General features: G+C 43.3%; 1 protein-coding gene across 4 annotated transcripts in view; it reads right to left on the bottom strand.

Annotated features, from left to right (window-relative positions):
* Positions 1-15903, bottom strand: part of LOC140480585 (tensin-3-like) — a 426853-nt gene that overhangs the window by 157875 nt on the left and 253075 nt on the right. The gene's annotated exons all lie outside the window — the stretch shown is intronic.

The raw sequence follows: 15903 nt of genomic DNA, 5'->3' as shown, positions 1-15903 counted from the left end.
ATAATAGGGCGACCAGAACTGGACGCACTATTCCAAGTGCGGTCTAACCAAAGTTTTATAGATTCGATTACTTACAGTGTGGAAACAGGCCCTTCGGCCCAACAAGTCCACATCGTCCCGCCGAAGCGCAACCCACCCATACCCCTACATTTACCACTTACCTAACACTACGGGCAATTTAGCATGGCCAATTAACCTGACCTGCACATCTTTGGACTGTGGGAGGAAACCGGAGCACCCAGAGGAAACCCACGCAGACACAGGGAGAACGTGCAAACTCCACACAGTCAGTCGCCTGAAGCGGGAATTGAACCCAGGTCTCTGGTGCTGTGAGGCAGCAGTGCTAACCACTGTGCCACCGTGCGCCAAGATCTCACAGCTCTTAAACTCAATCCCCCTGTTGATGAAAGCCAAAACACCATATGCTTTCTTAACAACCCTGTCCATTTTAAGGGATCTATGTACCTGCACACCAAGATCCCTCTATTCCTCCTCACTGCCAAGAATCCTATCCTTAATCCTGTACTCAGCTTTCAAATTCGACCTTCCAAAATGCATCACCTCGCACTTATCCAGGTTGAACTCCATCTGCCACCTCTCAGCCCATCTCTGCATCCTGTCAATGTCCCGCTGCAGCCTACAACAGCCGTCTATACGGTCAACGACACCTCCAACCTTTGTGTCATCTGCAAACTTGCTAACCCATCCTTCAATCCCTTAATAAAAATTACAAATAGTAGAGGCCCAAGGACAGAGCCCTGTGGAACACCACTCACCACTGACTTCCAGGCAGAATATTTTCCTTCTACTACCACTCGCTGTCTTCTGTTGGCCAGCCAATTCTGTATCCAGACAGCTAAGTTCCCCTGTATCCCATTCCTCCTGACCTTCTGAATGAGCCTACCATGAGGAACCTTATCAAATGACTTACTGAAGTCCATATACACCACATCCACAGCTCGACCCTCATCAACTTTTCTAGTCACATCCTCAAAGAACTGGATAAGGTTTGTGAGGCATGACCTGCCCCTCACAAACCCGTGTTGACTGCATTTAATCAAGCCATGCTCTTCCAGGTGGTCATAAACCCTATCCCTCAGAATCCTTTCTAACACCTTGCAGACAATAGACGTGAGACTGACTGGTCTATCATTGCCAGGGATTTCCCTATTACCTTTCTTGAAGAGAGGAATTACATTTGCCTCTCTCCAGTCCTCAGGTACGACTCCAGTGGGGAGCGAGGATGCAAAGATCTTTGCAAGTGGCAAAGCAATCGCATTTCTCATTTCCCAAAGCAGCCGAGGACAAGTCTGGTCCGGGCTGGCAGCTTGTCAATCTTAATATTTGACAAAATTTTCAGCACATCAGTTTCCTCTATCTCTATCCATTCCAGCATGCACACCTGTCCTTCAAAGGTTTCAATCACTACAAAGTTCGTTTCTTTCGTAAAGACAGAAGCAAAAAACTCATTGAGGGCTTCCCATACCTCCTCAGACACCACACACAAGTTCCCTATGCTATCCCTGATCGGCCCTACTCTTTCTTTGACCATTCTCTTATTCCTCTCATAAGTGTAAAATGCCTTTGTGTTCTCCCTAATCCGTTCTGCCAAGCCTTTCTTGTGCCCCCTCCTGACTCTCCTCAGACCATTTTTGAGCTCCTTCCTCGCCTGCCTGTAATCCTCTAGAGCTGAGCTTGACCCTAGCTTCCTCCATCTTATGTAAGCTACCTTCTTCCTTTTGACGAGACGCTCCACCGCTCTCGTCATCCAAGGTTCCTTTATCTTACCCCTTCTTGCCTGTCTCAGAGGGACATATTTATTCATCACTCGCAACAACTGTTCCTTAAACACAGTCTCCACATGCCTATAGCACCTTTACCATGGAACAATTACTCCCAATCCATGCTTCCTAACTCATGTCTAATCGCATCATAGTTTCCTCTTCCCCAATTAAATATCCTCCCATTTTGCCTAATCCTCTCCTTCTCCATAGCAATGTAGAATGTGAGACAGTTGTGGTCACTATTACCAAAATGCTCTCCCACCACAAGATCTGATACCTGCCCCGGCTCATTTCCGAGCACCGAGTCCAGAATGGCCTCTCCCCTCGTCGGCCTGTCAACGTACTGAGTTAGGAAACCCTCCTGAACACACCTTACAAAAACAGCTCCATTCAAATCTTCTGCTGGAAGGAGGTTTCAATCAATATTGGGAAAGTTAAAGTCACCCATTGCAACAACCCTACTACGTCCACACTTTTCCAAAATCTGCCGACCTATGCTTTCTTCCATCTCCCTGCTGCTATTGGGGAGCCTGTAGTAAACCCCTAACGAAGTGACTGCTCCCTTGCTGTTCCTCGTTTCCACCCATACTGACTCTGCAGGCAGATCTTCCTCGACAATGGAAGCTTCTGTAGCTGTGATACCCTCTCTGATTAGTAGTGCTACACCCTCTCCACATTCTCCCCCCTCCCTATTCTTTTTAAATGCTCTAAACCCTGGAACATCCAGCAACCATTCCTGCCCCTGAGAAGCCCATGTCTCTGTTATGGCCACAACATCATCGCACCAGGTACTGATCCATGCTCTAAGTTCATCACTTTTATTCCTGATACTCCTTGCGTTAAAGCAAACACACTTTAACTGATCCCTTGGTTCCTTCCCAGGAAAATCCTTCCCACTAGCTGGTCTACCTCTTGCTATTGCCTCATCTGCATCAACTCTCCCCTCCGGTATACAGCTCAGGTTCCCACCCCCCTGCCATACTAGTTTAAACCCTCTCGAACTACTCGAGCAAACCTTCCACCCAGGCCATTGGTCCCCTTCCAGTTCAGATGCAACCCGTCCTTCTTGTACAGGTCCCAGCTTCCCCAGAAGGCATCCCAATTATCTACATATCTGAAGCCCTCCCTCCTACACCAGCCGCGCAGCCACGTGTTAAGCTGCACCCGCTCCCTGTTCCTCACCTCGCTATCTCGTGGCACCGGTAGTAAACTAGAGAACACTACTCTGTTCGTCCTGCTTTGCAGCTTCCATCCTAACTCCCTGAAATCACTTTTTATATCCTCAATCCTTTTTCTGGCTATATCATTAGTACCAATATGTAACACGATTTCTGGCTGTTCGCCCTCCCATTTTAGAACCGTATACACCCGATCGGAGACGTCCCGGACCCTGGCACCAGGAAGGCAACATACTGTCCGGGAATCCCGATCCTGACCACAAAAACTCCTGTCGATTCCCCTAACTATCGAGTCCCCTACCTTGAGTACTTTTCGATTCTGCCCCCTTCCCTTCTTTGCCACAGTGTCAGGCTCAGTGCCAGAGAACTGACTGCTATGGCTTTCCTCTGGTAGGTCATCCCCCCCCAGCAGTATCCAAAACGGTATACTTATTGCTGAGGGGAATGTCCACAAGGGATCTCTGCACTGTCTGTCTGTCCCCTTCCCTCCCCCTAACTTAACCCATCTATCCTTGTCCTGAGCCTTACGAGTGACCAATTCCCTGTAACTCCTCTCAAATACCACCTCAGCCTCCCGAATGATCTGTAGTTCATTCAGCTCCAGCTCCAATTCCCTAACACTGTTTTCAAGGAGCTGGGGTTGGGTGCACTTCCTGCAGATGTAGCCAGAGGAGACGTGTGCCATGTCTCCCACCTGCCACACTCTGCAGGAGGAGCAAGCAACTGCCCTAGCATCAATATCCATAAGACCATAAGACGTAGGAGTGGAAGTAAGGCCATTCGGCCCATCGAGTCCACTCCGCCATTCAATCATGGCTGATGGGCATTTCAACTCCACTTACCCGCATTCTCCCCGTAGCCCTTAATTCCTTGTGACATCAAGAATTTATCAATCTCTGCCTTGAAGATATTTAGCGTCCCGGCCTCCACTGCACTCCGTGGCAATGAATTCCACAGGCCCACCACTCTCTGCCTGAAGAAATGTCTCTGCATTTCTGTTCTGAATTTACCCCCTATAATTCTAAGCAACGGGTCCACGGGTCCTAGTCTCCTCGCCTAATGGAAACAATTTCCGAGCGTCCACCCTTTCCAAGCCATGTATTATCTTGTAAGTTTCTATTAGGTCTCCCCTTAATCTCCAAGACTCCAATGAATACAATCCCAGGATCCTCAGCCGTCCCTCGTATGTTGGATCTACCATTCCAGGGATCATCCATGTGAATCTCCGCTGGACACGCTCCAGTGTTAGTATGCCCTTCCTGAGATGTGGGGACCAAAACTGGACACAGTACTCCAAATGGGGCCTAACCAGAGCTTTATAAAGTCTCAGTAGCACAACGGTGCTTTTATATTCCAACCCTCTTGAGATACCTCACTCACCTGAACACCCACTCAGTACTAAAGTAGAAAGCTTAGTTCAAGTTGCTATAAAATTAAAGGCAAGCAAAGGCTTAGTCAAAGAGGTAGATGTTAAGGTGTATTTTAAAGGATACGAAGAGAGTTAGAGCAGCTGCAGAAGACGTGCAGCAAGGCCATGCGGTGATTTGAAGGCAAGACCAAGGTGGCAAGTGATCCATTCTGGGAGAATATCACCGTGGCAGCAAAGTTAAAAGTAACCCTAAGTGTGCAATGATTAGTTTTTGAAATGATAATAATCTTGACATCGATTTTACTATCTATTCAGTCATATCCAGTTAACAATCTGCTGCTAGGCTAGAACTTTCTTGTACACAACGCACAGTAAAAGGAAGAATGAACTCTTTCTTTCGCAAGATACAAGCCTCATGACCAAAGTGAATAGCAGATGACTGCATCAATGAGGCACTTTGCAGCATGCACTGAGCTTTTCAGTTTTGCATACAAAGGATTCATTCATAAAATCTCCAAGACAAGCCCAGATAAAAAGTATTGAATCAATGCCACAGTTTACAGGACTTATTACAATCATTTCATTGCAATAGATATGAAGAAAACTTCTTGCCCTAGTTCAGTAAATTCTATTCACTGCCACATTTCTAGAACATGTGAAGTACATGGTGAAAGCCAACAATCCCTTGTGAACCTTATAAGTCAATGCAAATCCATGACCGAGCACTGAAGGGAAAGCCATTCTTATTCCTTTTACTTCACTGTCACACTATTGCTGTGCACTCATCTGTAATGATTCTCTTTTCATGCCCAGTCATATAGTCATAGAGTTCTAAAGCACAGAAAAAGGCCCTTTGGTCCATCAAGTCTGTGCTAGTCGAAACAAATACTAATTCTTCCAATTTCTTTTTCCAGCTTGGCCCACAGATTTGAATGCCTTGGCACCACACGCGTACATCTAAATGCTTCTTAAATGTTTGATGTGTGGGGATTACATTGTCTGGTTCTTTGCAACTGTGACTGAAATTGTCCATTTAACAAGACACGTATGATGGTATAAGGAATAAATCCATTTAATTTAACCTATTATTTTAAATGACAAGTTACTTTCAGAATAAACGATTCCTGCACTACAATCTTACAACAGATTTCCCAAGTAATTACAGAAGCAACACAAGCCAAACTCCATAGATTACTATATTACACTGCAAAGTAAAACAAAAGCTGCTTTGTTTTACAGAGTTTGTGTACCATCATTAAACATTGAGAATTAAAGCCTGAAAGTTATTACTTCTGATAGAAGCAGCCAAACACAACACTGGATGTGTATCATTCCACTTTATGCTATCTTAGTGTAAACATTGTTAAAATAAATCTTAATTCTACTGAAATGATAACTCAAAGCCTGCTTAAAGTCACATCGCGAATTCAACTCCATAATCCTGTTCGTCAAACATAAAAAATAGCAGGAGTGGGCTATTCAGCCCTTTGAACCAACGGCACCATTCAGTATGATCATGGCTGAACATCCAGATTAGCACCCTCTTCTCAATTTCTCCCCATTTCTTTTGATCTGTTTTGCCCTAACTCCTCGATCAAACTCAGTCTTGAAAATATTCAATGTTTTAACTTCAGCTCCTTTTTGTGGCAGTGAGTTCTCTGGGAGAAGAGATTTCTCCTCATCTCAGTATCAAAAGGCCTAGCCTATACCCATAGACTGTGACCCCTGATTCTGGGCTCCCTCGTCATCAGGTATATCCTTTCTGCATTTACCCTGTCACTTTTTTTTTAAAGGTTTCTATGAGATCCCACTCCCAACTTTTCAAACCCCAGCCAATTTAGTCAAAACCAGTTCAGATTCTCTTTATATGACCATCATTCCATCCCAGGAATCAGTCTGGTAAACCTTTGATGCACTGCCTCTAAAAGCCAGAACATCCTTCTTCAGTTAAGGAAACCAAAACTGCTCTCAATCCCTATGTTCTATAGGCCTTCCCCATGTTGTGGAATGTAGGAATTATCCCCCCTCACTTTGACTGATACTGATATCTTACAAGGTAGGGGGCAGTTTAAGCACTGAGGAATTTTCATCAGATACAATATTAGGGCTGTATGGGGCATTTTGTTCAATACAGCATGTGAACTGTTCCACACATCCACATGTAAGAGTGCATTATTGTGATGCTTTGCTGCAGTTCAGTTTGACTTCATGGGGAGGGCTGGATTTTGAGAAGTTAATGGGCTGAGTGGCTGGTAATTTGCAGTGACGTAACAATGCCGCTGAATTCAAAGCCTCTCTTCAATTTGCATACTCCTCAGTCAGTTGGAAGGTAAGCTGCCAAACTGAGCTAGCTTAATGTTCGGGAAAAATCAACAGCCATTGCCAAGAGATTCCCAAACAAATTGTGAGAGCTGTTAGCCCCAGCATGAGGGGTACAGGAAGTCAGTTTATTGTAAGGATGAAAGCAATAACCAGAGGAACTCAATGTAGCAGAGATATATGGAGCAGAAATTCAGGTCACGATATAACATGACAACACATCAGGAAACCTGCCTTCCAATGAATTCTGTCGTTATTATAAGGTGTAGGAGGAGAAGTCAGCCAGTCAGCCATTAAATCTGCTCAGACATTCAATGAGATCACAGCAGATCTGATAACCCTCAACTCCACCTTACCTTTGCCCCATATCCCTCAATTCCTGTACATAATAAAATTTGTCTAACTTGATCTTGAATATACTTAATGACCCAGCCTCTACAGTCCTCTGCAGAATTCCAGTTTTATTGTTCTCAGAAGAAATTTCTTCTAATATCTATCTTAAATGTGTAACCCCTTACACTGAGATAATGATTAGATTAGATTAGATTACTTACAGTGTGGAAACAGGCCCTTCGGCCCAACAAGTCCACACCGCCCTGCCGAAGCGTAACCCACCCATACCCCTACATCTACATCTACCCCTTACCTAACACTACGGGCAATTTAGCATGGCCAATTCACCTGACCTGCACATCTTTGGACTGTGGGAGGAAACCAGAGAGCCAGAGGAAACCCACGCAGACACAGGGAGAATGTGCAAACTCCACACAGTCAGTCGCCTGAGGCGGGAATTGAACCCGGGTCTCTGGTGCTGTGAGGCAGCAGTGCTAACCACTGTGCCACCGTGCCGCCCACTATGGAGGAATAACCTCTTTACATCTACCTGCCAAGAACAGGATCTTGGGAATGGTAAGGTCCTAGGGAGTGTTGTTGAACAGAGATTTTGGAGTGTAGGTTCATAGTTCCTTGAAAGTAGAGTCTCAGGTAGATAGGATAGTGAAGGTGGTGTTTGGTATGCTTTCCTTTATTGGTCAGAGCATTGAGTATAGGAGTTTGGAGGCCACGTTGTGGATGTACAGGACATTGGTTAGGCCACTTTTGGAATAGTGTGCATAATTCTGGTCTCCTTCCTAATGGAAGGATGTTGTGAAACTTGAAAAGATTCAGAAAAGATTTACAAGGATGTTGCCAGGGTTGGAGGATTTGAGCTATAGAGAAAGAAGCATCAGAGACTGAGGGGTGACCTTATAGAGGTTTACAAAATCATGAGGGGCATGAGTAGAATAAATAGACTAAGTCTTTTCGCTGGGATGGGGCAAGTCCAGAACTAGAGGGCATAGGTTTAGGGTGACAGGAGAAAGACACAAGAGTGACCTAAGGAGCAACGTTTTCATGCAGAGAGTGGTGCGTGTATGGAATGAGCTGCCAGAGCAAGTGGTGGAGGCTGGTACAATTGCAGCATTTAAAAGGCATCTGGTTGGGTATATGAATAGGAAGGGTTTGGAGGGATATGGGCCAAGCATGGGCAAATGGGACTATATTTGGTTAGGATAACTGGTTGGCATGGACGAGTTGGATCGAAGGGTCTGTTTCCATGCTGCACATCTCTGTGACTCTATTACTTATTCTTCTACATTCCAATGTGTCAAAACTAAATCTACTCAATTTCTTCTCATAAGGCCCATGTCAAATGACTAAGCCTTTTTTGGAATATCTCCAATGCTACTACATACTGCTCATAGTATTCCAGCTGTGGTCTGAATGTGCATTATATAGTCTTAGCAAAACCTTCCTACGTTTCACTCCATTCGCTTTAAAACAAAGGCCGACACTGCAATTATCTTCTCATAGATGCTACTGTTTTGTGATTCAGGTTTTTTTTGCAGTTAGAAAGTTGCAGGTAATGGGAAGGAAAACAGGGTCATGAAAGAGGCCAGAGGAAAAATGGGCCAGGGAGATGGATGGTACAAGGGAGGCAAAGGGTCAGGTGGGCCAGTGTTACCTCAAGCGTAATGGGTGCACATAGGGGGCATCATGAGGGTGAGAGACAGAGAGAGAGAGTGCAAATGGCTGTGAGGTGAGTGGAAGACAGAGAGAGATTTCAAGGGGAAATGACAGAGTGGAAGGTTTCAAGTTAGGGGTGGGGAGGTGGGAGAGGCAGGCTTGAAGAGAAGGAAAGAGAAAAAGACTGTAAAAAAGACAGATCAGTTTCAAAGGGGTCAAACAAAGGACCAAGAAAAGCTTAAAATCTCTGAGGTAGTGAATTACTTGAAAATGAATGTGGTAGTTTTTGCTTAAGGCTGCTCATGTTCTGGAGCAACTCTGAGTGAGATTGTAGTGGATGCTTTTGCAATGAACACAGTGCCAATTATTAAATTTAATCTGAGATACAAATGATCAAAACTGCCTGTTGAAAATATGTTAGCTGTTGCATATGTGATGGCAATGAACTGCCTGTGACCTCTGGGTAATCCAAGATGGAGGACAGGAAAAATCTCTGAATGGAACAGGTTGCTTCTTTATTGAGGTATTTTAAGTGTTGAAAGTGAGTTCCTCGAATTCCAGGAGCAGCAATTACTGGTTTATATGTTGTTGTACTGTTTTGGAGCTTTGAAGAAAAAAAAAGTCACAACAATGGCAATTTTAAAAATGAGAGGAACAGACAAAGGTGAGGTCAGTGCAAGAGAGAGAAAGACACCCACACTGCCAACTGCGCAACTGTACCTGCGCTGTTACTGCCTTTGCTGTTTGATTTCATGTATCGCTGGACATCAGAGTGGGTCTCGGAAAATTAACAAAGTGAAATTCACAACTGATCTTGGAGGAACCTGTTTGGGAGACGTCACAAGACAGAGACAGATAAGTGAATAGTTTTAAGTGTGGCCTTGGTGCCTTGTTGTAAATTTGCAGTAGTGAATAGAGTGGTTTTTTTCTTAATAATATGTTTTATTGAGATATGTCTCTCGATTAAACTTAAAAATATAAGCTATAAGTATTAAGTTAGCCTGAAGCAGTGTTTTGTAGAGGAATAAGATGGTGGTATTTTCTGGGTCTGTGGATTGGAAGAACCAAAATTGGCCTATAGCAGAGTGATACGTTCTTCTTGTCGGATGTAGGGGTTGAGGGAGCGTTTACGGGTTTCTGAGGATTATATGGGCAATAAATGCTGTTGGTTGCGAATCCCATCAGATCGAATGGAACAGTTGGAGCGACAGTTAGAGGCAATGAGGAATGTACAAGAGTAAGGGAGTGTGATAGATGGCACTTATAGGAAGGGGGAAAAGTCTCAGATACAGTCACATAGATGGGTTAACTCTAGGAAAGGTAAAAGAGGTAGGCTGTTAGTGCAGGAGTCTTCTGTGACTATCCCCATTTCAAACAGGTATGCTGTTTTGGAAAATGTAGGGGGTGATGAATGTAGCACGAACAGCCAAGTTTCTGGTATTGAGACTGGGTCTAATGCAATGAGGGTTACGTCGGGTTCAAAGAGATCGATTGTGTTTGGGGACTTTCTAGTCTGAGGTACAGATAGAAGTTTCTGTGGCCAGCAGTTAAAAATCAGAATGGTGTGTGGCTTCCCTGGTGCCAGAATCAAGGATGTCTCAGAATGTTCTCAAGGGGGAAGGAGACCCAATAGGAGGACATTGTATACATTGGAACCAATGACAAAGGGAGGGGGAAAAGGATGGGATTCTGAGGGGAGAATACAAAGAGTGAGGCAGGAATTTAAAAAGAGGTCCTCAAGAGTAGTAATATCTGGGTTACTCCTGGTACAGAAAGCTAGTGAGGGCAGGAATAGAAGGATAGAGCAGATGAATGCATGGCTGAGGAGCTGGTGTATGGGAGAAGGATTCACATTTTTGATTAATTGGAATCACTCTTGGAGTAGAAGTGACCTGTACAAGAAGGACGGATTGCACCTAAATTGGAAGGGGACCAACATACTGGCAGGGAGATTTGCTAGAGCTGCTCAGGAGGATTTAAACTAGTAAAGAGGGGTGTGGAACCCCAGGAGATTGATCTCTTTCTGCACTATTAGAGACTGGTACAGTTGAGAAAAGAAGCAAGTCAAACAGTCAGGGCAGGCAGGAACAAAGCAGAGAACAAGGTAGGATTGATAAATAAAACTGCATTTATTTCAATGCAAGAGGCCTAACAGGGAAGGCAAATGAACTCAGGGCATGGTTAGGAACATGGGACTGGGATATCACAGCAATTACAGAAACATGTCTCAGGGATGGGCAGGACTGGCAGATTAATGTTCCAGGATACAAATGCGAAAGGAACGATAGAAAGGGAGGCAAGAGAGGAGGGGGAGTGGCGTTTTTGATCAGGGATAGCATTACAGCTGGGCTGAGGGAGGATATTCCTGGAAATACATCCAGGGAAGTTATTTGGTTGGAACTGAGAAATAAGAAAGGGATGATCACCTTATTGGGATCGTATTATAGACCCCTTAATAGTCAGAGGAAAATTGAGAAACAAACTTGTAAGGAGATGGCAGCTATCTGTAAGAATAATAGGGTGGTTATGGTAAGTGATTTTAACTTTCCAAACATTGACTGGGTTTGCGATAGTGTAAAGGGCTTAGATAGAGAGGAATTTGTTAAGTATGCACAAGAAATCTTTCTGATTCAGTTTGTGGATGTAGCTACTAGAGAAGGTGCAAAACTTAACCTACTCGTGGGAAATAAGGCAGGGCAGGTGACTGAGGTGTCAGTAGGGGAAGCACTTTGGGGCCAGCGACCATAATTCTATTAGATTTAAAATAGTGATGGAAAAGGATAGACCAGATCTAAAAGTTGAAATTCTAAATTGGAGAAAGGCCAATTTTGACGGTATTAGGCAAGTACGTTCAAAAGCTGATTGGGGGCAGATGTTCGCAGGTAAAGGCTGGAAAATGGGAAGCCTTCAGGAATTATATGACGAGAGTCCGGAGATGGTATATTCCTGTTAGGGTGAAAGGGAAGGCTGGTAGGTATAGGGAATACTGGATGACTGAAGAATTTGAGGGTTTGGTTAAGAAAACGAAGGATGCATATGTCAGGCATAGACAGGATAGATGGAGTGAATCCTTAGAAAAGTATTAAAGGCAGTAGGAGTATACTTAAGAGGGAAATCAGGAGGGCAAAAAGGGGACATAAGATCGCTTAAGCAAATAGAGTTAAGAAGAATCCAAAGGGTTTTTACAAATAAATAAAGGATAAAAGGGAGAGAATAGGGCCCCCCAAAGGTCACCCAGCAACACATTTTCAGCTCTGATCTCCAGCATCTGCAGTCCTCATTTTCTCCCCCTCAAAGTTCAGCAAGGCGGCCTTTATGTGGAACCACAGGAAATGAGGCAGATACTAAAAGAGTATTTTGCATCAGTGTTGACTATGGAAAAGGACATGGAAGATATAGAATGTAGGGAAGTAGATGGTGACATCTTGAAAAAGGTCCGTATTACAGAGTTGGTGATGCTGGATTCATTGAAACACATAAAAGTGGATAAATCCCCAGGACCTGATCAGGTGTACCCGAAAACTCTGTGGGAAGCTAGGGAAGTGATTGCTGGGCCTTTTGCTAAGACATTTATACCATCGATAATCACAGGTGAAGTGCCAGAAGACTGGAGGTTGGCTAACGTGGTGCAAATATTTAAGAAAGGTGGTAAGGACAAGCCAGTGAACCTGACCTTGGTGGTGGGGAAGTTGTTGGAGGGAATCCTGAGGGACAGGATGTACATGTATTTGGAAAGGCAAGGACTGATTAGGGTTAGTCAACATGGCTTTGTGCGTGGGAAATCACGTCTCACAAACTTGATGAGTTTTTGAAGAAGTAACAAAGGGGATTGATTAAGGCAGAGCGGTAGACATGATCTATATGGACTTGAGTAAGGTGTTCAACAAGGTTTCCCATGGGAAACTGGTTAGCAAGGTTAGATCTCATGGAATACAGGGAGAACTAGCCATTTGGATACAGAACTAGCTCAAAGGTGGAAGACAGACAGTGGTGGTGGAGGGGTGTTTTTCAGCCTGGAGGCCTGTGACCAGTGGAGTGCCACAAAGATCAGTGCTGGGTCAACTACTTTTCGTCATTTGTATAAACGGTTTGGATGTGAGCTTAAGCAGTATAGTTAGTAAGTTTGCAGATGACACCAAAATTGGAGGTGTAGTGGACAGCAAAGAAGAAGGTTACCTCAGATTATAATGGGATCTTGATCAGATGAGATAATAGGCTGAGAAGTGGCAGATGGATTTTAATTTAGATACTTGCAAGGTGCTGCATTTTGGGAAAGTAAATCTTAGCAGGACTTATACACTTCATGGTAAGGTCCTAGGGAGTGTTGCTGAGCAAAGAGACTTTGGAGTGCAGGTTCAGAGCTCCTTGAAAGTTGAGTCACAGGAAGTTAGGATTGTGAAGGTGATGTTTGGTATGCTTTCCTTTATTGGTCAGAGTACTGTGTGTCTTAAATGCAATGAGACTGCTATGTTCAACTTGGGCAAGTGATCAGGTCAGTGTTAAATTGGGTTGGATACTAGTCTTTTGTACTGCATTTATTAAGTTTTGAAACTGTTCTCTGAAAAATAACTCATTTCCTAAATTCTTAAGCAGAACAGCTTGGTAAACTGTGCCTTAATCCTTAAGGAGGAGTTACTGCCTTGATAATTAGAGAGCATTCTGAGAACTTCTGTTTGATAACACATTCACCTCCAACATTTGTAATTTCTTTACTAAAGATAATTTTAATGTTTATTGACTATGCATTTGACTTGTGTTTTCTAAGCTGAACCCTTCTTCAGAGAGGTTGCCAAATGCTGGTCTTCCCACCACCGGTGAAGAGTGAAATTTCTAATCATTTCACCTTTGGCACGGTGACATGACAAGCAGTGGTACAAATTAGGAAGGTACCAGAGAGCTACATAGGCTGATAGAAGGAAAGACAGATGGTGGAGCCCTTACATAGTGAAGGTCTAGAGATACCAAAGGACCAAATTTCCCTCCCAAACTTTACAGAGCAGCGGAGCAGTGCATCAGCTGATTCTGGTTCTTCTCAGTGTCTAAACTCTGTCACCTGCAAAGTCAAAAATTTGAGTCCAGCATCAGGGCACCATCATATTGCCTGAAGTTATAATGGTTGCCTTCTGCTTAACTCTTAAGTGTCAAGTTTCTTTTAACATTAGTCACAGCTCTCAGTTTGTTGGGCTCATAGCATAAAGCAGACACACTGTTTCCTCTCACTTTCCCAAACAAAAGGCACACAAAGCTGCAGGCCAATTCTGAAAAATGGGATTAGAATAGTGAGGTGGCTGTTTTTTGACCGATGTGGGCACAATTGATCAAAGGGCCTTTTTTTGTGCTCTAGATCTCTATGACTTTACAAGAGAGGTGGGAGTGATGGACTTTGCAAAGGTTAAGGGGGTCAGTGACTTCTCCACACTATCTTTGTATGCTCCTATATAAGGCAAAGCATGATTTAGAAGTTCAACTGGTCTTCCACCACAGGTAAGATATGTCGGTCATGCTCAATTTTCTGGCAGTTCCCAATATGATGGCATCATTCCACCCTTTTTAAGTCAGCGGCAAATTTGGGACCCAGAGATCATTTACCCAACTCTTTATCCCAACTCAATGTAACCAGCTTGAAATTCATGCTGTTCAAACAATTCTATGGTCCATACCATTTTTATTGATTAGTCAATGTTTTTCTAAGCATTTATTAAATCCTAGTCTACAAACTGGAATGTGCAAGTTTATTCCCAAGCTACCTTTTGAGATTGTACCCTATCACCTCAATTCAATAATTACTCCTACAAAACTCACTTTCTCAATTTTCATTTATTTTGGACTGAATGGTAAGTACAAAATTTGTCATTCATTCTACTTAGACAGGCTCGATCTGAGCACTAAAATCAATAAAACTTTGTGGCTGAAGTCATGTCTGGCTTACTAAGGCCAACATTCCTCTTTTTTTCCATCTACCTCCTGGAACTTTTATTGGTGAGAATGTATTTTGTTCTGTCTCATGCCAACTTTCCACTAAAGCCCCCTCATTTCTCTCTCTTCTAAACTAATGCTTTTACTTTTGACAGTTTTTAATGTTTTAAAGATTCAAAAATAACCATTGAAATATTAAACCCAATTTTCATTTTGTTCATTTCTCCACTATTTTTTATTCCTTCTCCCTAACTTCTCTCTTATCTTTTGTTTCACCATTTACTCATTCATACCCTCTCTCTCCAGGCCAGGATTTGGTATCTATCCCCAACTGCCCTGGAGAAGGTGGTGGTGAGCTGCCTTCTTGAATTTTTCATGTCCATGGGATGCAAGTACAACTACAATGCTGTTAGGAAGGATTTTGTCCCAGTAGTAGTGAGGGAATGCTAATATTACTCCAAGTCAGACTGTTGTGTGGCTTGGAGAGGAGCTTGCAGGTGGTGGTGTTTCCATGAATCAACTGTTCTCATCCAAGATGATGACAGACCATAGGTTTGGAAGGTGCTGTCAGAGGCATCCTGGTGAACTGCACCAGTGCACCTTGTAAATGGTACATACAACTGCATTGTACATCAGTATTAGAGAGAGTGAATGTTGAAGATGGTAAACAGAAAGTCAATTGGTTTGTCCCAAGGTAAACCTCTCAAAGACTCCAAAACTTGATGACAATTTGCTTTGCTCTTTTCTTGGGTAATTATATTATCCGGCGATTGTATATTTTCATTCAGCTTTCACTGCTGTATTTGTTTGTCAAGCCTAGAAGGATTGCAGACTATGGTTATGGTATTTTAAAATAATTTTTGCCCCAAAATAGGGATGGGTAAAAAGTACATCTGGACTGAGAAAAGCCTCGAGATGATTAACTCACATTTTGTTTTCAAGTTTTCCTGTTAAAATGCTTTGGAATACCAACCACAATAGATGGTAAAATTCAAAACAATGGAAATAAAAGTTCACTTGCTCCTCGGCAACGATAGTTGAGGTGGGGAAGGGGGGTGGGGTGGTTAAGTAATCAGCTGGGATTCCCACTCTTGATGTCTGTTTAACTGACAAGTATATGTTTATGCAAAGTCGGTGAAAACATGACTAAAGACAAATGATCACTGACAGGAACATTCACCAATTTAAAAAGGTGAATTGCTTGTACAAGAAAGGTGAGAGAAAAGATGTTTTCTAACACATCACAGAGTCCAATGCTATTGCACTGGATGTCAAAACATACATCAAAATAAAATTTAACTATAACCGATGAAGAAAATCACAAAAAACAGCA

Source organism: Chiloscyllium punctatum, chromosome 8 (genome assembly GCF_047496795.1).
Source record: "Chiloscyllium punctatum isolate Juve2018m chromosome 8, sChiPun1.3, whole genome shotgun sequence".
Classification (NCBI taxonomy): Eukaryota; Metazoa; Chordata; class Chondrichthyes; order Orectolobiformes; family Hemiscylliidae; genus Chiloscyllium; species Chiloscyllium punctatum.
Note: the sequence above shows the minus strand (reverse complement) of the source record. Positions and strands in the feature narration are given on the sequence as shown.